The sequence below is a fragment of the Procambarus clarkii genome, chromosome 62 (genome assembly GCF_040958095.1).
Source record: "Procambarus clarkii isolate CNS0578487 chromosome 62, FALCON_Pclarkii_2.0, whole genome shotgun sequence".
Classification (NCBI taxonomy): Eukaryota; Metazoa; Arthropoda; class Malacostraca; order Decapoda; family Cambaridae; genus Procambarus; species Procambarus clarkii.
In genome coordinates, this window is record NC_091211.1 from 21402062 (window position 1) to 21425509 (window position 23448).

General features: G+C 35.3%; 1 long non-coding RNA gene across 1 annotated transcript in view; it reads right to left on the bottom strand.

Moving 5' to 3' along the window:
• Nucleotides 1-17091, bottom strand: part of LOC138354281 (uncharacterized) — a 957217-nt gene extending 940126 nt beyond the window's left edge. Inside the window, exon 1 of the long non-coding RNA XR_011223529.1 lies at nt 16874-17091. This is a non-coding gene — a long non-coding RNA (uncharacterized lncRNA). The remainder of the gene's footprint in view (nt 1-16873) is intronic.
• Nucleotides 17092-23448: the final 6357 nt, after the last annotated feature.

Below are 23448 nucleotides of genomic sequence, written 5' to 3' on the forward strand. Positions count from 1 at the left end.
CAAGTTATAGACTAACATTAATCTAAGGCCTGTTACATTCATTAATCAAAGGAACACTGATTTTAAGAACTATGATCTCTGTGAAATTTCCTTACCAACCACAACTAGCTTAAGTATCCAAGGCACCGAAAAGGCCTGCAGATGGGGTTGAGTTTTACCAAGGTAATATTTTATGCACCTGGTAGACAAGTTTAAACTGCGTACCTCCATGATGGATCCAGATATCCAAATGCTTATTCGCAAAAAAAGCTATCTAAAAATCATTAAAAGGTCTGTAAAGTGTTTAGTTTGTTAAAATCATCTTCCTTCTCTTTAACTTGCATACATGAATCAGATTTTTTGACAAACGATTGCATTTTGCAGTATATTTAATAACAATTTATAGAATGCGGCCTTAGTAGAGGGCAGTTAACTTCAATGTGGTCTTCATATATGGAAGGTTCCCCACCTAAAGAAAAAGCGTTTAAACAACAGAACTTAGTGGGCCACATGAACTCTCATCTTGGTGTAAGATATCAAACCATATCCTAATTCTTCACAGTAATATTCTTGTTCCATTTTTACCACTAACAATGTCACAATTTTTACTAGGAAACGACATACAGTTTCCTCGGATTGTACCGGAACACATTTTTCCTTACAAGCTTCACCAAATGTCAATACGGATTCTAGCATTACATAAATGTTCAATAAATAGATAATAACAAGACAAAAAAACGGTTGAAACGCTAGAAATAATGACAAAAAAGCAGGGCTAAGAAAGTACTGCAACATAGCACTTCTAAGAAGTGTCATGATGGCTTTCAGGGAGGACATCCACGCACTCAGCCATCGTTGTCAATTACCAAAAATAAAAGCGTTAACTCGGATCTAGCTTCGCTAAAAATAAGATTAAATGTAGGTTTTCATGTACTCGGTGTTCAAGATCATGCTTTGCCGTATGACAACATAACACAGCATCTTTACGAAGCGTCACCATAACACAGCATCTTTACGAAGCGTCACCATAACACAGCATCTTTACGAAGCGTCAACATAACACAGCATCTTTACGAAGCGTCACCATAACACAGCATCTTTACGAAGCGTCACCATAACACAGCATCTTTACGAAGCGTCACCATAACACAGCATCTTTACGAAGCGTCACCATAACACAGCATCTTTACGAAGCGTCAACATAACACAGCATCTTTACGAAGCGTCACCATAACACAGCATCTTTACGAAGCGTCACCATAACACAGCATCTTTACGAAGCGTCACCATAACACAGCATCTTTACGAAGCGTCACCATAACACAGCATCTTTACGAAGCGTCACCATAACACAGCATCTTTACGAAGCGTCACCATAACACATAGAAAGACGTAGAGTGATGCCAGTTGGAAGAGGAAGTTGTATACGTATTAACAGATCACAAAAGTAACGTTAATGAGAGGCGGAAGCAGTGACACGAGGGGGAGATAAGAGTCCGGCGTGTGAAAAGGAAAGGAAGAGTATTTGCCACCTCGCGCCCAACATTTAATCAGCGTTTGGCACCAACCAACCATCACAAAACAATTACTATTATTTTAAGAACTGCTTTCTTTAGTTACCAAATGAGTGATTTCGAAATATGATGGGCCCTTGAAATGTGCATTTAAACAGAATGTAGGCATAATTGGGTGGTGAAACAAAATACAACTACCAATTCAGAAAGACAAGTTTTGATTTGAATGATCTTCGAGGAAGTGCTGGAGACACCCTGGGTGTCTCTCCCCCGTACTCAAAATGATCTTACTTTTTTGGCAACTACTTGTTTTAATATAATAATTCACAACTCAATGTAATTTTCCTTAAGCAAAGGAGAGAGTTATTCGGTTGTTTTTATGACACTTACTGACCCTAATTCATTATACAGTATATATATATATATATATATATATATATATATATATATATATATATATATATATATATATATATATATATATATATATATATATATATATATATATATATAATACTTATCAAATATTATGGCTGAGGCTTCGAAGATGATCTCTGAAGAACGGTTAACTCATATCTAGCTTCGTTAAAAATAAGATTAAATATAGGCTTTCATTTATTCGGTGTTCAAGATCATGCTTTGTTTTAAATGATGTTGACTATTGTCCTTTTCATGTTTTAGTATTGTTTTTACTGTCATTATTGATACACTAACCAAGATATTCCACGCCATCCTCCAAAAAACAGTAATAGTAGGGACTGAGAGGCATGTGCTCAAGCACAAAATAAGTCCTATCGTACATGAGTAAGTCCATATTTGGAACTGCTTAACATTACAAAATGTGGAGTTCTCTTTACGTACAACAGTTCCGATTTCGTACATCTCCCAGTCGATATATGTACTGCTCGGATGGGTTTAACTGTATATAATAATTTGAGGATGGGTTTAACTGTAAATAATAATGTGAGGATGGGTTTAACTGTAAATAATAATGTGAGGATGGGTTTAACTGTAAATAATAATGTGAGGATGGGTTTAACTGTAAATAATAATTTGAGGATGGGTTTAACTGTATATAATAATTTGAGGATGGGTTTAACTGTAAATAATAATGTGAGGATGGGTTTAACTGTATATAATAATGTGAGGCTGGGTTTAATTGTAAATAATAATTTGAGGCTGGGTTTAATTGTAAATAATAATTTGAGGCTGGGTTGGATTGTTTATGATAATTTAAAGATGGGATGGATTGTTTATAATTACTAGAGAGAATGGGTTTGATTGTTCATTCTCAATCGAGGACAGGTTGGATTGGTTATATTAATTGAGGATGGGTTGGATTAGTCATAGTGTCATAATACTGTTCACTAATAAGATCATAGCCTAAGTCGAGTTATTTTACAGTATTACGTTCAGGTTCACAATAAACAGTTTAATGCAAGTTAAAAATAGTTATACATGCAAACATCTGCACATATATAAATATTGTAAAGATATAATGCTTTATACTAATATATTATCATACCGGACCCTTCATAACAGAACATAAACATAAATTACATTTCTTGACAATCAGGTAATAACAGATATAGAAACTGTAAAGCAGCCGAGGAGTTTAGAACATCAGTAATGTATATATGAAATGAAAATATTTATAACAAATTTGGAGCCCTTATAAAACATAAAATTTCTTCAAAATACACAATGCGATACAACCGTATTAGGCCTAAGCGACGAGGAAAACCATAAATGAATTCTCCCCCTTTCTTATTTAGTGATACATATTTTGAGTCATTCTAATCGTTTATCTAATCATGGTTAGACGTCCTACACATACTGCATCCCATGTGGCAAGATATGAAAGGCGATTCCCAATGTAAAAGCAAGTTATCCAGTTTTTATTATTATTATTATTATTTTCTACCACTGGCGTGGCCACACATTTACAATGCTAACCAGCATATATACATTTTCTTCTGTCCTCCATGGACAGGATGAGAGATTTGTCAAACATACAGTTCAGGGATTTATTGAACAATCAACCACAGAAGGTGGTTGTATAGTGCTTTTAAAATGCTAGGCTAAGCTACATACGTAAAATACATAGATACACAGATTTATGTAGTTATCCAGTGCCAGTAACCTGTAGGCAGTGGCACAATGAGGTCTCTTGCAGCAAACTCCACCAGACCGCAGCACCGCCGCCGCTGCCGCTGCCAACACGTCCACCACCATCCCCACATCGACCATTGTATGGCGCTTTTTCTTCATACTTCCCTTCCCTTCCAAAGGCTAATACATAAACTATGTATAATTAAGAGTTGTGGTTATTCTTGGATCAATTTTTTTATCTTTCTTGTTTATATACATATATATACTGTATATATATATACATATATATATTAGTATATTTTGGTAGCAGTCTTTCCTGTAGATATATATTATTAAATATGACCGAAAAAGTAAGATTAATAATTCTAACACGAATTTTCTCTATCTTTCTTACATTTCTTTTCACTGTTGATGGTAATTCAAAGATCAATTCTCCAAAATAAAAATGAATTTTGGAGAATTGATCTTTGAATTACCATCAACAGTGAAAAGAAATGTAAGAAAGATAGAGAAAATTCGTGTTAGAATTATTAATCTTACTGTTTCGGTCATATTTAATAATTTATATATATATATATATATATATATATATATATATATATACACAACTGAATAGAACTTACACATCTCCGATTTGTTTATATCTACATTTGAGTGAGGTGGATGGGGTGAGGTGGCATTAATAGGGTATTAATTATATATATATATATATATATATATATATATATATATATATATATATATATATAATATATATATATAATATATATATAATATATATATATAATATATATATATAATATATATATATAATATATATATATTATAATATATATTATATATTATATATATATATATATATATATATATATATATTATATATATATATATATATATATATATATATATATATATATATATACATACTAAAAGAATAGGGGTGGTAGGAGAAGAAAATATTAAAGTGTTCAGTGAGGATCCACAAGGTCTTCTCTGGGTACTCTTTATTTTCTTCTCCGAGGCTATGGGTCCCTACATATGAGTGCAAAATTTATTTTGGTATAAAGTCAAAAGCCAGTGTTATTTAGTTCAAATTTTGCAGTGAACAAGGTCTCGATCTGGACAAACAATCATCGACCTACACTCCACTCTTCAATTTGATATTTTGTGTACTTAACGTTGTCTTCAGTACTTAACAAAAAAATGCAAATGACATCTCAAAACAAATCCACAAAGAAAGCAATACATCAATTCACACCGATAATACAATCAAACATATGACGCCGGCCTATAAAAGAAAAGTATGAACTACACAAGGAAAAATCCAGGGCGTGGAATGGCGATAAAATAAAATTCTGGAGGGGGAGAACAGAGATTTCAAGGGCAGAATTAAAGGTAGCAGTTCTAGAATGCAAATCCAGAGGCTGAAGTTAAGGTAGACGCAAACGGAAAGCTATTTATATGCCCTACCCCAACACCACAGTCTTTTCCAGACTGCGGAAGGGCGGCCACTGGCGACTGCTGGCTGGGCTTCACCCTCCCTGATGGGGTATAACTTACTCCTTATAACCGCACCATCTCTCTCCACCTCATTCCCAGCTTCTCTCCCCTGCCTCTTTAGTCTTTCAGTTACCTGATATATACTCTCAGGAGGGTGAATGTTTTGCCTATTAACTGTTCCAACCTTCCTCCTCTATAATCACTTTATAACGGAGAGCAACTTTTCATAACTTTTTTAAGATATTTAGAAGTCAAATAATCTAAGATGATGTAAAAACTTTTTAAAGTAGTGTCTGGAGTCTTCAGTAACAAATAATAATAATATATTATGAATGAAATAAGAAAATATCATGCCATATTAACTTTAAGTATTATGAGAAGGAGACAACAACTCCTTCCTCTAAAAACAGATATATGAAGCCAATCAATTAATGTGAAATGGAGTGTTAAAATATCTTCTCGAGTACAATAAAATTGGTAAGAAAAACTGAAGTACGTCCGGGTCTTTATCTTTCTGGTCATTTCGTTGTCCCGAGGCTTGTGTACAGGATCTCTCTGATTCACTGTTGACAATACCACAACAGAGGAACATAGAGAGCATCGAGCGCATTTTATGTAATAACAATAGACCAAAAAAGCTTGTTACTAGATGAATTTGTAGAACAAGAAAAATATCCTATCTTATAAACAGAACAGGTTATAAACGTGAGGCGGAAGACGCGGGCCCTCTTCCACAAGAGAATATGTATTCTCCCAACCACTTGGGGTGGACGGTAGAGCGACGGTCTCGCTTCATGCAGGTCAGCGTTCAATCCCCGACCGTCCAAGTGGTTGGGCACCATTTCTACCTCCTGTCCCATCCCAAATCCTTATCATGACCCTTTCCCAGTGCTATATAGTCGTAATGGCTTGGCGCTTTCCCCTGATAATCCCCTCCCTTCTTCTCACTCGCACACACATAATAAAGCTCGAAAGGTTGCAGAAGTTTGCAACGAGACTCCTCCCAGAGATGCGAAGGATGAGGTATGAAGGGACTGTAGGAACTAACCTGCCGACGCAAGAAAAAGAGAAGGAAGAGAGGGGGGGGGACATGATACAGGCGTTTAAAATACTTCGGGGGACTGACAGGTTGGAAAAAGAGGAAATGTTTACAGTGTATGTCAACAGAACAAGGCGACACGAATGAAACCTTGAGACTCGGATATAGTGAGTAAATGGAGTGACCTAAAGGAGGAGGTTGTAGAAGCAAACTCCATATACAACTTTAAAAGTAGGAATTATAGGGAAATAGGTCAGGAGTCACTGCAATTGAAAACCAGCAGCTAGAAAAGCGGCGTTCAAGAGTTAGAGCTCGATCCTGCAGGCACAAATAGGTGAGTACATACATTAACAAGGGTGGCAGTCGCTAGAAAAAATAATTAAAACCAAATGGGTAGAACATCTGGAGAATAATGATATAATAACAGATAGTATGGTTTTCGAACAGAAAGATCCTGTGTAACAAATCTCCTTAGTTTTTATGATAGACCCACAGAGTTTCTACAGGAAAGAGATTGATGGGTTGACTATCTAGACCTAACAAAAGGCTTTTGACAGAGTCCCACACAAGAGGCTGTTTAGGAAACTGAAACAATGTTGGAGAGGTGACAGGAAGACTGTTGATATAGCTGAAAAATTTTCTAACTGACAGACAGCTGAGGGCAGTAATCAGAAACAAGGTATCTGACTAGAGGAGTGTTACTAGCGGAGTACCACATGGTTCAATTCTTGCGCCAATATTATTCATTTAGTACATAAATGATATACCAGAAAGAATACAGAATTACATGGACATGATTGCTAATTATGCTAAGCTACTAGGGAAGATAGGAAACCTAGATGATTGTTAAGCCCTTCAAATTGACGTACATAAAATAAGTGCTTGGAGCACCATGTGGCAAATGGGGTTCATGTGAATAAATGCCATGTTATGGAATGTGGAATTGGAGAAAATAGCTATAATGGGGAATGTGCGAGGAGCATATGATGCTCTTTCCAATTTCAGAATCTTTTTCAATACATGGGTGGGGAAATACTAAAGAAACTGCTCATGACATTTGTGAGGCCAAAATTGGAATATGCAGCAGTTGTATGGTGCCCCTATCTCAAGAAGCAAATCAATAAACTGGAAAATGTGCTAAGGCATGCTACAAAATGGCTTCCGGAACTGAAAAAACAAGTTATGAAGAGAGGAGTTAAATATGCGAAGGCCAGAAGATAGAAAAAAATTAGGCAGCATGATCACCACTTACAAAATAATAACAGGAATCGACCAAACTGACAAAGAGGAATGTCTGAAACCAGCAACCTCAAGGACAAGAGGCATTGGACAAGACAAGGTTGGACAAGATTCAACCTAAGGAAACAAAGTGCCGAAAAAATAAATGACATTTTTTGATTTGCATGCAGAGTGGTAGACGGTTGAAACAAGATAAATGAGAAGGTTGGCCAAAACCTCCAGTACGCATTATAAGCGTTATACGACAAAGCGTTATAACGTAAGCGTTATATGACAAAGAGTACTGGGAAGACGGGACACCACGAACGTAGCTCTCATCCTGTAACTACACTTAGGTAATTACACAGTGGGGGATATCACACCAAACCTCCCTTAGAAAGCCTACATTTATCATTATCGGCGTATGTATGCTACGTTGGTCAACATAATTACCCAACCCAGCCCATCCTCCTGTTTTGGTAGTACTTACGAGTAACGATGCGGACCATAGTATATATACCGACGTACAACGACATTAGATGGAACAAATCTGAACGATTGAGTGAGACAAATCGAAAAACTGTTTTTACTTGTGTTGCTTTGACAAACTAAACTAACCTAACCTAACCTTCCTAGGCCTAATACACGATATATGGGGCCTAATTTTGTACATATGTGTGCTATACTAGGCCTAAGAATATCTAAGTTTGTTTTTTAGCTTCATTTATTTTAAAATAATCCTTACTAGTCAGTAAGGATTATTCAATCCTTACTGATACATCTCTACTGCTATCTAAATGCTAGGTTCGTACGAATTCGTGACAATTAACGGTCGTCACAATAGGAACTATCTAAACAGGAGAATGGGTTGAATAACCGACTAGAAATATGAGTGGGGAATCATTCACGACCTTATATGTGCAGCACTTATGTAATATGCAGCACTTATATAATATCTATCAAGTCTAATTCAAAACGATATTGGAGAAAATCAAGAGGTATGATGCCAGAGTAGCCTTAGAACTAAGAGGTATAAGTTACGAAGAGATCAAATGAATCTAAGTCATGTTACTGAAAGACAAGAGTTAACAGAAATATGACTGCCATATGCAAAATTAACAGGGGAGCTGATAGGACAAAGTTATTTACAATGCGTGGTATGCGATCAAGGAGACACAAGCTGAAACTGAACATCCAAATGGTACACAGTATATCATTTTCCCGGTCTCAGTTTAGTGAACAGATGTAACGCACTAAGAAGTGAATTGCAGGAGATATAAAGTTATAAATGTAGAGCTCCATTAAATTCCATATGAAAGAGTTCAATAGTCTTTGGACACCTTACAGCTGGTGATTAACGGTTGAGAGGGAGTACAGAGCCGGAGCTCAGACCCCCCCCCCACAAGCACAACTAGGCGAGTACAAGTCGATGAGTACATCTCGTCCAACACGCATGCCCATTGCATTATCTTTCTAAAGCTGTACAACGGACAAATTCTTCTCATCACCTCCTGCCTTGCCAAGTTAAGTGATGAAAGCCAATCTTGCTAAGTAACTTTAATTTGGCGGTCAATATATAATAACTAGAATGTTCAAAGCCGACGATGCAGTATTAACATTTAATTATGAACCACCCTTCAATTTTATAATTATCATAAAAAATAATTATAAAGTAAATATACATTTGGAAAGATCCAAAATCCTATAAATATCCAAACCTTCAGTATTTTTGCAATATAATTATTACGTAAACTTACATAAGTATCATGAATGGAACTACCATTCAGAATCCTGTATTGCACAAAATGTATTTGTCTTAGATTTGCAACTTAATTTTTAGACAAATTTAAAACAATTACACAAATTAAAGTGCTATGTGTAAGAATCTAATAATAATTGTTTTAGCAGCTTTAGCCTACCATTTTAGGGACTGATGGAATAAGGCTTTTTAATAATTATTGGCTAGTAATTACTAGCAAAATATTACTAGAATTAAGCAATAATGTCCAACTAGTAAGATCATCACGGCTAGCTAAGGAAATAGATCTATTATTTACTTAATTAGTGAAGGTTTAAAGCACACTGGTCTGGAGTGATTTAGACAGCTTGGTCGAGAACTGGGCTCTCTCTCTGCTAGACACTGGGCAGAGGCAAGGCTCCTCTTAATGATGCCATTGACTTCAACGTGTCGTGAGTGCCTACCACCTGATTTTCCACATAGCAGGCCATGCAATCTAGACCGAGGCGCAAGACCCTGTTGGCCCGGGGGTCTTCAAGACCCTGCGTCAAATCAGAAGCTGGACCGAATGACCCTGCAACAGGAACGGAAGCAGCCAAAAGAACATCAACTGCCAACATGTCACACTCTATGTTGATACATTTAATACCTTATTAATATCCCCCATGTAATGTCATTTATCCATATGTCATCTAAACACCTCACCATAAGAAGATATAACCAGGTGCTAAGCACAGAAGAATTTGTCTTGGAGAATGTAAGGTGAGATCTTGCGAAATGCATCACTAGGCGTCAAACCCAAAAAAAGTAACAATGAACTTTGGAGAACTTAATTTTTCAACTTCCTGCTTCAGTGAAGAAAAACATAAGGAATAACGGGAACATTCGTGCCAGAATCACACACACACACAAATATATATAATTTATATATATATATATATATATATATATATATATATATATATATATATATATATATATATATATATATGTCGTACCTAATAGCCAGAACGCACTTCTCAGCCAACTATTCAAGGCCCGATTTGCCTAATAAGCCAAGTTTTCATGAATTAATGTTTTTTCGTCTACCTAACCTACCTAACCTAACCTAACCTAGCTTTTTTTGGCTACCTAACCTAACCTTACCTATAAATATAGGTTAGGTTAGGTTAGGTAGGGTTGGTTAGGTTCGGTCATATATCTACGTTAATTTTAACTCCAATAAAAAAAAATTGACCTCATACATAGAGAAAAGGGTTGCTTTATCATTTCATAAGAAAAAAATTATAGTAAATATATTAATTCAGGAAAACTTGGCTTATTAGGCAAATCGGGCCTTGAATAGTAGGCTGAGAAGTGAGTTCTGGCTACTAGGTACGACATATATATATATATATATATATATATATATATATATATATATATATATATATATATATATATATATATGTCGTACCTAGTAGCCAGAACGCACTTCTCAGCCTACTATGCAAGGCCCGATTTGCCTAATAAGCCAAGTTTTCATGAATTAATTGTTTTTCGACTACCTAACCTAACCTAACCTAACTTTTTCGGCTACCTAACCTAACCTAACCTATAAAGATAGGTTAGGTTAGGTAGGGTTGGTTAGGTTTGGTCATATATCTACGTTAATTTTAACTCCAATAAAAAAAATTGACCTCATACATAATGAAATGGGTAGCTTTATCATTTCATAAGAAAAAAATTAGAGAAACTATATTAATTTAGGAAAACTTGGCTTATTAGGCAAATCGGGCCTTGAATAGTAGGCCGAGAAGTGCGTTCTGGCTACTAGGTACGACATATATATATATACATATATATATATATATATATATATATCCGACTCACCAATGATTGATAAGACGATCATTGGTGAGGAGTGAGGAGGTTACAGTAACTTGGACGCTTGGGGGAGATCCCGGGCGACTGGGATTCGAATCCTGGTCGCGTCAGTTCTTACGATTTATGGCTGATGCGTTCATGCAGCCTTTGTCACACACACACACACACACACACACACACACACACACACACTTTTTTGTATGAAAAATGTTCTAACTGGCATACAGATGAGGGCGGTAATCAGAGACAATGTATCTGACTGGAGAAGTGTTACTAGCGGAGTACCACAGGGTTCAGTTCTTGCACCAGTAATGTTCATCGTCCACATAAACGATCTACCAGAAGGAATACCGATATATATGAACATGTTTGCGTATGATGGTAAGATACTGGGGAAGATAGGAGACGCAGACGATTGTAATGACCTCTAGATAAATTAAGTGCTTGGAGCGCAAAGTGGCAAATGGAATTCAATATGAATAAATGCCTTGTTTTGGAATGTGGAATTAGGTTAAATATACCACACACAACTAACAAATTATGTGGAAAGGAATTTTAGAACTCTAGTAATGAACGAGACCTAGGAGTGGTTTTGGATAGTAAACTGTCGCCAGAGGAACACATAAAGTACATTGTGAGAGGAGCTTATGCGTCGCTTTACAATTTCAGACTTGCAATAATAGTAATTCACATAAGTCGCTTTACAATTTCAGACTTGCAATAATAGTAATTCACATAATAATAATCAATATGATCCTACTGATAGTAACGATAGCAATATTAACAATGGCAATTAAAATAAATTACAATAATAATATTAGAACAATTAATGACAATAATTATTTATATGATAATCATTAATATGATCATAATTATAATTGTAATAGCAATGTTAACAATAGCATTACATATATCAGTATATTACCCAGAAATTTATACTGATGTATATTTCCGTAATATATTACCACTAGTGGTCGTGTTGTACAGCATCGCTTTTTGCCCCGTTACTGAGTACACGGACATAACAATCCCATCAAATTAACCCTAATACGGCCCGACTACACTGTAATTCAAGCTCCATTTGGCCAGTGTCAGAGTATGGAAACTACTAAACCCTTTCTTTCATTTCTCCAAATTCACTGGATCTATAAAATTGCACTTTGTGAAAGGTGAACACACCCTTCTTATATTCAACTACTTTACAATGGTTTTTATTGGTTAAATGTTCTTTCATACGAGTTGTTTGAAAACATTAAACGACAACATTGCTCAGTTAACTATGCAATTTTTTTTAGTATTATCATTATTTTCTACCACAGACATAGTCACACATTTACAATGCTAACCAGCATATATACATTTTCTTCTGTCCTCCATGGACAGGGTGAAAGATTTGTCAAACATACAGTTCAGGGATTTATTGAACAATCAACCACAGAAGGTGATTGTAGTGCTTTTAAAATGCTTGGCTAAGCTACATACATAAATACATAGATACACAGATTTATGTATGCTACATAAAGTGTTTGATGTGTCTTTTACATAGTGTCATTAAACTATGCAATGAAAGTTACTCAGATAATTATTAAAACATATCTACCTTTAAATCTCTTGCCCTTCATTACCCTTAAGTGCTTCACTTTAGGAAAGGAATATGAAACACGGTAATTATGTAATTTAACTTTAGCTTTCCTTTTTTGTGTGACAAGAAAATTGGGCCGAGGCGTTGGACCACGAGAGCACTCACCTCACGTTGCCTCGCTAGTGGCTGCTTTTTCCTGTGACAAACTCTCTTAATTAACTCTATAATGAACCGCAAAGATTACCGTCAATCTTAATATTTTCTCAGAAATACTTGGTTTATGTTTATTCCAAATTTCCTTTCCAATTCGCCAATTAGGATAGCACTGCAAGACTATCCAATGAAATGAATTGTATAACTCGACTCTTATGAACAAATCCACAAGGGGCTGTGATTGAAAGTTCGAATCTACGTCCGGGATGATCCCAGACGCGCCTTATCACGGTCCTTGTGGATAAGTTCGTTTGATGCATCACGCTATTGTGATCTCTGTGAGTATCTACTACATCACGGCGATGTGATTTCTTAGTGTAAGTCACGCACAGTTTGCTCTCTTTGAAAATGTTAGAGAATAGCATGGACGGTTGAAGTTAAATGTCGAACTTTCAACCTGAATAGGATTTATATTTCGCCCTAATTTAGCCTTTCCTTTCTTTTCTACATACATAAACGATTTTTTTGGAGACAACTACTTCATCTATACTTTCAGATTTCCTAGAAGGGACGAAATGTGATAACTTAATCTAGGCATTGACTGAAGCTTTAATAACTGAAGAGATTGCCGCTACAATAAAATACATCGATGTGGTTTTCAAATGTTGCATGATCTTCCCTCTACCTCGGTCCTCGTGAATACAATTAATAACGTCACAAAACTAGCTTGTCGATTAGGCTATGTTAGTGTATTCCCAGAAATATACACACACGCAAATTGTAGTTGGGATTAAGTCGAAAAAATCTCGAAGCCGCCAAAATGTTGGATTTGTGATTGGACTTGAGAACGAATGTAAATTTTTTTGGTATAAGTATAATTCAAATTCAGTGATTTCTAAGTTTTACCCTTTATTTTCCTGCAAAATCAATTTTCTGGCGTTCTTTGCGGTAAATTATAAGTGACCTAAATATTTTACAATATAAATTGAGTTTTCAAAATAATTTGCCTATCGACTCATTAAATGGAATTGCATATTTTTAGGCCTCCAATCATTGACAGGGAAATGATAATGCACAGGATAAGTCTGGCATCAAAATCTCCAATACGACTATACCGGTCAACTGCAGGTAATGTGTACTAACCTGACGGCTACCATATCTAGTAAGGTTGCTGGGATGTGGAAGAATAACAACAGTAACCCCAATAAGAGGCCGTTGATGTGTATATTAATTAACTTCATAAAGATATATAACTCGCAACTTCCTAAGAACAAGAATCTTTGAAGTATTGTTAACGATAGTTATGCAACTTTGTAGTGGGAAGTGAGGTCAAGATAGAATTATGAGCTGATTAGTGTTCTCCTGAAATTCATCCAAAAATTTGCAAGTAAGGAAAGCTTTCCCAGATGTAAGAGCCGCAGCCTATTCAACACACTGGTGAAGGAGGAGTCAACTGCATAGAACTGAAGTATGAGAAATTTAACTTTACCCAAATTATTGTAATTTATTTCACAATTTATCTATTATAACGTTGGTAATGTTAATTTCAGTACTAAAAAAAATTAAATATTGTAAATTCCCTGACTACAGTCTGGCTTTCTTAGTAATGCAATAAAATAGATAGTAATTGTTCCCTATTTGAAATAACGTCCTTTCCCAATGTAGCTTGATCCTTTCCCAATGTAGCTTGATCCTTTCCTAGCTTGAACCTTTCCCAATGCAGCTTGATCCTTTCCCAATGTAGCTTGATCCTTTCCCAATGTAGCCTTATCAAGCTAATTCGTCACCTTTATGCTTACAAAAATTAAAAAAAAATTCTTAAAGGGAAGGATCTGGTTAGATAAAGTGAGTTTCTCCCAGCAGCGACAGGCGAAGGAGAACTTCCAACTGACGAGGGTACGCACAGCCCCAGAAATGTTTCCCGCTCTAAATTCTGCACGTACTCACCCCGCTTCCGGGTTGTGCGGAGATCTCTTGCCCGTGAGAGACAGCATGTTGAAAAACTCTAAAAGTTCTAGGAAATATTGGTTATAATAGCAACATATCTTGCTAGCAGATATCTAATTGAATAAGAAAGAAAGAACGAGTTAGATCAATGATTCAAGCCTGAATCTTGTCTTTTATTTCTAATGTTTTCTTCAGTTGAGAAGCTAAAAAAATGAACTCTCCAAAGAGTTAAGTCTATCATTTTATAACGCCTGACGCTAAGAGATTCGTTTCATTGTTCCAGTCAACATACTCAACGGCAGAGTTCAAATGGATACAATTTAGCCGCAGCAACCGAATATGTAACTGAGAGTGAGGTGAAGTAAAGTGTTGCATGAGCCAATAGGCTTTGTGCAGTTTCCTTCTGACGTTCTCATGACGGCTGGGGCAGTATGCTAGATGTTCTGGTCTCGAGGATGGTAGAATGTAACCCTTATCTTGAGGTTATCTTGAGATGATTTCGGGGCTTTAGTGTCCCCGCGGCCCGGTCCTCGACCAGGCCTCCACCCCCAAGAAGCAGCCCGTGATAGCTGACTAACACCCAGGTTCCTATTTTACTGCTAGGTAACAGGGACATAGGGTGAAAGAATGTTTCATCAAAACATCAAATGTTTTTAATGTTTGTGCACATGCTCTGTATAAGAAAGTCTAGTAATTAGTTCATTCGTGAAATAAATTTAACAGTTTTACATTAGTATTATATTATTATAATGTAGAATAATTACTATTTAACATTATTATACAGCAGCAATTATTTTCTGAGGATACAAAACATTTCGTACAAATGACGTTTCGAGCCCAGATTTAGAGTTTTAGTTCAAGGTTATTTAAATAATCCAAGCTAACCTAACCCAACATCAATAGCCTCAAAAACTTTAGAAGAATATAAAGGTTTGCAAGTAAATTTAGCCTTAAAATCTACACATTCTTTGTGAACGGCTGAGGCAGGCCATTAATTAAGTTTATAATTAACAAAACAAAAGTGGCTTCCTAGGCCAAGTTCAAGTTCAGGTATGTTTATTGAGACAAGAAAATACATCTCAAAGGGATAGAGTAGCTTAGGATATTTCTGCCCTTCCGCCCCCCCCCCCTCGCGTCCCATCTCAAATCATTATCCTGATCCTTTCCAAGTGCTATATAGTCGTAATGGCTTGGCGCTTTCCCCTGATACCGCTCTTCCCAAGGCCTACAGGCCGCTGGAATCACTTCCTGGGGTTATCTGGGTCATTACTGCTGCACCTCACACGATTGAACGTATCTGCCTTGTTAGGCTACATTAACACCTAATCACTGGATTCTTCTTCATTAAACACTACCCAAATAACATGCATCACGCATGTAAATGTTATCTGAAAAAGTTATATTAAAATACGGAAAAATATTTGTTTACCTAATGCACTATTCGTTCGTACGTAACTTAGATATATTGGGTAGTAAGGAATTATTTTAAAATAAATGAGGCTAAAGCACAAACTTAAATATTGCTAGGCCTAGTATAGCACACATATGTACTATACTAGGGCTCAGATATTGTGTATTAGGCCTAGGAAGGTTAGGTTAGTTTGTCAAAGCAACACAAGTAAAAAAAATAGTTTTCGGGTTTGTCCAACTCAATAGTTCAGATTTCTACTTTCTAATGTCGTTGTACGTCGGTATATATACTATGGTCCTCATGGTTTAAGTACTACCAGAACAGGAGGATGGGGCTGTAATATGTTAATTAGATGTTTTTTTTATTATTATTATTTTTCTACCACAGACGTGGCCACACATTAACAATGCTAACCAGCACATATAAACATTTTCTTGTCCTCCATGGACAGGGTGAAAGATTTCTCAAATATACAGTTCAGAGATTTATTGAACAACCACAGAAGGTGATTGTAGTGCTTTTAAAATGGTAGTAGAGGACTTAGTTGAACTTACCAGACCAACGAAGTGTGCCCAGTGATCCTGGGAGCAAACAATTAACCACCGAAGGTGATCGTAGTGCTTTTAAAATGTTAGGCTAAGCTACATACGTAAATACATAAGATACATAGATTTATGAATGCATTAATGTGAATTTATAATGGTGAAATGTAGAGATGTGTTAAACATATACTTCAGGGATGTATTGAACAATTAACCACAGAAGGTGATCGTAGTGCTTTTAAAATGGTAGTAGAGGTCTTAGTTGAACTTACCAGACCAGGAAGTGTGCCCAGCTGATCCTGGGAGCACTGAGCACCTCCCTCACTCCAACTTGTCATAGATCACACGACACTTTCTCGACGGAACACTGAGCATCAACGCACACTAAATTAGTATATGCAGCGTCGGAAAAACAGACCGAAAAACGCACTCGAACACTTAAAATAAAGGGGTTGCGGGGCAGCAGCGCGAGGGAGCGTGCGCCGCGAGACTTTGGCGCAGCCAACTGGCCCGAGGTGTCGCGGGTCACGTGACTCTGACGTCACGCCGGGCACCGGTTCGCGGGCTGCCCGCTCGCGGGGTCTCAAGCCTCATCATCATACTACATTGTCTCTCACGCATTATGCACTCACTCCCTCTTCGTAAACAATGACCCCCAATGCTCTTCAACTATTTATTTATTTATTTTTTTGAGTGTAGTTGTGTTCGGCGACTCAGACTCTTGGTGAAGCTGACATTAATGTCGGCATGAGTGACATGGCGTCCACTTCAAACCTTCAACAATCTAGGAAATGTAGATGTTTATCTCTCAGAATGTTTGGTAATATGTTTATTGCTTGTGATGTGTGTCTATGTATGTATTAACACGATGTACTGAACGGGGTGGGAATAGCTTGAACTACCTCATCCCTTTGTGTGTATTTTACCTCAATAAACTTATTTCAATTTCAATTTCAATTTCAATTTCACTAATCTTCGAATCACAGCATTATTTGCACACAAAATTTAAGATAAATTAACTCATATTCAACAAATATTCCATATACGTAGGGTATGTAATTTTTAATTGGAATAGGAGTTAATTTAAATAAGATTTTGTGTATAAATAATTCGATATTCCGTAAAGATTTCATAGGGACACTGACTTTTTACCATGAGATATACTGTACGTTTTCTCTACGTCCTATTTTATATTTATATAAAGAAATATAAGGAATTTTCCGAATTGCTAAAAAAAAAATTCTTTCCAGAACCCCAAATAAGGGACGAAACGAGCACTAAAAACTGAGTTTCGAGACGATTCGTCTCGAAACGGAATATTTATATAAATATATCATAAATTCTTATATTAAAATACAAAAATAGAGCCTCCCATGAGACAAATCTGTTAGTTTTAAGTGATTACCATCTTGAAAGGCAGGAACAATTAAGATATTTGTATAACTTAATGAAATCTTTTATTATATCTAAGAACGTTTGATTCAATTTAATAATGAGCGCCACTGATGGCATTTCAGATTCTCAAGCAGCACAGTCTAGAGGCAGTTGAATAAAGAATTCAGATGGAGAAACATAGTTTTGGTATTTACTCTTAAATATGACAGTTATGAAATGTAATATATTCAAACCTTATGTTTATTTAGCAATGAAATGTCTTGCACAGTCACTCCGTGCAGCGTACTTCTACCTATATCTGGCTCCTCTATTATTGTTGCCAATTTCGCCCAGTCATTTGTCACTTAATCTGTCATTTAAAGTAGAACATTTAATATAAAATTATCAGAATTTTCATACAATCATTTAAAATCGTAATGAATAAAACATGCATAAGATTTCCAATCTATCATTTATCATCATTCTCTTATATAACTTTTCATACCAAATGTCTTATATATTATTTCAATATCATATCTTATATATTATTTCAATATCAAAACTGCCCAAGAAATATAAGAACATTATATTTTGCCGTCTACCAACTGAGTGGTAGACGGTTGGAACAAGCTAAGTGAGAAGGCCGTCAGTAGTTTCAAAGCGTTATATGATAAAGAGTACTGGGAAGACGGGACACCATGAGCTCTCATCCTGTAACTACACTTAAGTAATTACACGTAGGCAATTACAATGAATAATAACTTTTTTCAGGGATATTCCTGCGCGGGCCCTAAGCCTCTGGCTGGCCCACTAAGTGTTGCTTGTTTCTGTTTTACTTGGGCGGAGTATGAGTATTTATCACTCGTATGGTCGCTTTAGTAAGATTTTGCCATATGTGTTTAACAACTTCTTCTACTCTGTTGAATCTAAGTTGAAATCTTAATGGGGTTGTAACTGTGCACTGTGTTAGATAATGTTCCAGTGGTCTGTCGGGCATTTCTCCACAGTGCTGACATTTCCTCTCATCTTCAGGAACCTGTAAGCCTATTTCCCATGCACATGGGTATCCAAGCCTGATGCGATGTAAGTGTACTTCTGTTGCTCTACTGCTCCCTTTGTCAAACTAAGTGGTTCGTAGTTGGTTGAATTCTTGTGAATAACATTATCGTAGAATATACAGCCTCAGTTCATTGCATAATTTCGCGAAATGTAACTTGTATTGCAAGGCTCATATATATATATATATGTATATATATATATATATATATATATATATATATATATATATATATATATATATATATATATATATATATATATATATATATATATATATATATATATATGTATATATATATATATATATATCTATATATATATATATACATATATATATATGTATATATATATGTATATATATATATATATATATATATATATGTATATATATACATATATATATATATATATATAACTAATATATATATATATATATATATATATATATATATATATATATATATATATATATATATATATATATATATATATATAATACATAGTGTAGCCAAACTATATCATTTGATGTATATTATATTACTTCAGACAACACCAGGAGGGTCAAGTACACATAATGCATAGTACACCGGTAAGGTAAAAACCGTAAGGAAGGTAAGAAAAAGAAAAGGGAATAAGATTAAGTCACGTCACATATGTTAAGAAACGTGACCTGACTTAAGCTTTATTCTCTTGCATAGGTTATATTTCCTTCATTTACTGGAAGCAAAATGTGGATACAATACAAGAATTTCAGGTATTTTATCATTGACAATAAAGTGGTGTGCCATTTCATGCAACGTTAGCTTAGATCTATCTCTTAACGGCACAATATTCACACAATCGAGGATGTAATGTTCTCGTGTGTGACCCTGTCTTTGTCCACACACTTTACATTTCATGGGGTCTTACTCCCATTACAAGTTGGACTGCCAGAGAGTTTCGTAGCCTAGTCACATTCGAGCTGTGTGTAAATATGTTTACTTGTCTTGTTACTTGTCTCATACAAGTTTTGAGTTTGACACATTTAATTGTGATAGATAGTGGATCTATTAGTTCACTTTGGACTCTTGTTCTTTTAAAAATAATTTGAGGATTATCTCCTTTTATTTTTTTAGAACTTCTGTTTGATAACCTAAAATTATATTCAACATTATTTTTCTTAATATGCTACAAGCTTGGCCAGCACATAGACTTTATCATGTATGAGGAGACCTAAGCGTGAGCTGGTCCACAATAGTTTGGCTCCGATTCCTTTGTCAATATCAGCCCATCCTCCTGTTATGGTAGTACTTATAGTAAGGATGAGGACCATAGTATATATACCGACGTACAACGAAATTAGAAAGTACAAATCTGAACTATTGAGTTGGACAAACCCGAAAACTTTTTTTACTTGTATTACTTTGACAAACTAACCTAACCTCCCTAGGCCTAATATAGTACATATGTGTGCTATACTAGGCCTAGGAATATTTAAGTTTTTGTTTTATCTTCATTTATTTTAAAATAATTCCTTACTAGTCAGTATACTACTATCCAAAAGCTAAAAACGTACGTATTCTGACTATTGACGATCGTCACAATAGGTACTATCTTAACAGGAGGATGGATGTATATGTATGCATGTTTGGCCGAACAAAACATGTTACAGTTTAATTGCAAGCCATATAGAGCAACAAATGAGGACAATTAGCCGTGATGATTCAATTATCTATAGCAACTAATACAGAATTAATATATAGCATCTTGAAACTGAATATTATAATATAAAACTATAAACTTTGAAATTCTTTATTGATACAAAATATATATAACTAATAATAATGTAAAAGAATATTTACTTAATTAGTTTGTAATGACGCTAAATAGGATTTCTGACAGATTACTTAATTTCTGTAAACTCTTGTATAATTATTTACTGAAGAAGTTCTCTTCCAATCAATCTGATGAGAGTTTTTGTGACACGTGAACAAATATAGTATTAGATAATTGACCAGTTCTTACATGATATTTATCCATCAAAATTCGAAATATCAAATCTTTAGATGTTTGACCTTTATAGAATATATTGCAATCTTTGCAGGGTGTTCTGTAAATGAGTTATCGCTACGAGGGCTATTAACTCGAAAGTACTGTTGTCATTAGTAAAAGTGTTACCATTGCTACTTCTGTTGGCATTACTATGACTACTACTGTTACTATTCATATTGTTGTTACTATTGCTGCTACCGTTGTAAGTACTTGTACACACTGTTTTAACAATATATATCACCATTAATATTATAAGCTAAATGCTATTACATTTATGTGTAAAAATGTAAGTTTGATTTGCTCTGCTGTGCACATGTTTGTTCAGCCAGAAATGTAACGGTTGTATAAGTTGTTAAGAATAACACCTTTGTTTATTTGATTAATGACAACTGAGCATACACTTCTGATGCTGCCCATCCTCCTGTTTAGGTAGTACTTATAGTAATGATGAGGTCCAGCGTACATATAGTGACGTAAAAGGTATTAGAAAGTAGAAATCGGTCTCATTGTATTTAGACAAACTGGAAAAGTTTTTGTACTGATGTTGCAAACAAAACTTAACTTAATCTAACCTATCCTTCATAGGCCTATTACACGCTATCTGAGGCCTAATATTGTATATATATGTGATATACTAGGCCCAGGAATATTTGAGTTTGGTTTTTAGCTTTATTTTTTTTCGGAATGTAAAGTGAATAGCACCAAATATTTCACTGTAATTGTGCCGGTATGTAATTACGTCCATGTATGTAATTGTCCTGTAATTACATACATGTATGTATGTCTATGTAAGATGATGGTGCACATACAAAAAGTATTACCTAAACAGGAGGATGGGTTGGCTGCTGGGATTGTGTGTGTGTGTGAACTTGTGTTACGTCACTTGTCAGGTACATTTATCCTTCTGATTATTCCTTTCATAAGTTCCTATTCTCATTATTTTTTCGTTTACTTTCAATAGCCTAATAACCGTTTTTTTTTGTGGATCTGACATGCAGTATATAAGTCTCCTCGCTTGTCCTGATTATCACTGTCAATGTTATATCATCTGAGAACAGTGATACAGAAAGTATTCCTTCCCGTGTCATTTACACCTCATATATCTCTAATTATATTATTTAATAAAATAATTACTATTACCCAGTGACGCGTATTGCTATTATTAACACCTTTAGGTACATATGCATTTGTGCAGCTGCCCTAGACTACATGAAGGGGAGTACAGTGTGTCAAAAAGATAGCTTTTTTTTTATTAATACATGAGGTACATGTGCATTTGTGCAGCTGCCCTAGACTGTATGAAGGGGAGTACAGTGAGTCAAAAAGCTAGCTACGTGGTGCTAAAATCCCCATCACACAGGATGGTTAGTCATACAGAGGCATGTGATCAGTAGTCTGCGCTGGCAGACTCTGGCTGCATTATGAGGATATCATCAGCAACACAAGTGAATAAGGTAGATGGGGACTTTCAATATCTGCGTATTGCTATGAAACAAGATAAGCATGTCTTACCCTATTACAATTATTTCCTTTCAAATTAAAATATCTTCATTTAGTTAACATATTATTTATTTCAATTGTATTGACTATAGAGCATTCTGCATTTTTGGTGGGTTTCAGATTTTTAACTCAAATACTTAATATGATGTTTGTAGTAGCCTCGTCCGCCCTCTTGCTGAATAAAATATGGAAGATGAAAAAGCCAGACGTACGATGAAAACCGCGTAAATAAGGTTCAGAGCAAAACCTTATCAAGTGATATGGTATACTTAAACTAATATGCTGTAGAAGGCATTCTGATGCTGGAATGTTCCCTCAATAATATTTATTATTAATGTGTATAATTATTAAGACTAAAAAGTCTGAACAACATAGGCTCAGTATTATCCCGGGGTCCGGCAGCACTACAGCATTACCACCTCATTAAATTCATGTCCGTAAATAATAATTATCAAATATATTTTCTATATCACAGTTCCGTAAACTATCACACTCATTATCATAGTACTAGAATGATGATATAAACATTGAGGAATAATTTAATAAATTAACAACGGTGTACATTAGTTTTTTGTTCAAATGTGTTAGATTTTTTTGTGGAGGAAGATATGGTATGAATGCGTGGGTGGTCACTCTCTCTCCTAACGAGGCAGTTGACTTGAGACGTGAAGTGAAGGTGCACGCGGTCTTGCCTTAATACAAATGTACGGAATACTTACGGATATAAAGGTTGGACTAAATGTACGGAATTACTAACACGATCTTGAGAAGAACGCCGTAAATTTACAGCTAATATACGTACGGGTTTGGCAAGAAGGATTCCAGTCAACTGTTTACAAGGTAAGTTTAAAATAATATTTTGTTCCTATTTTATATGGTAAAT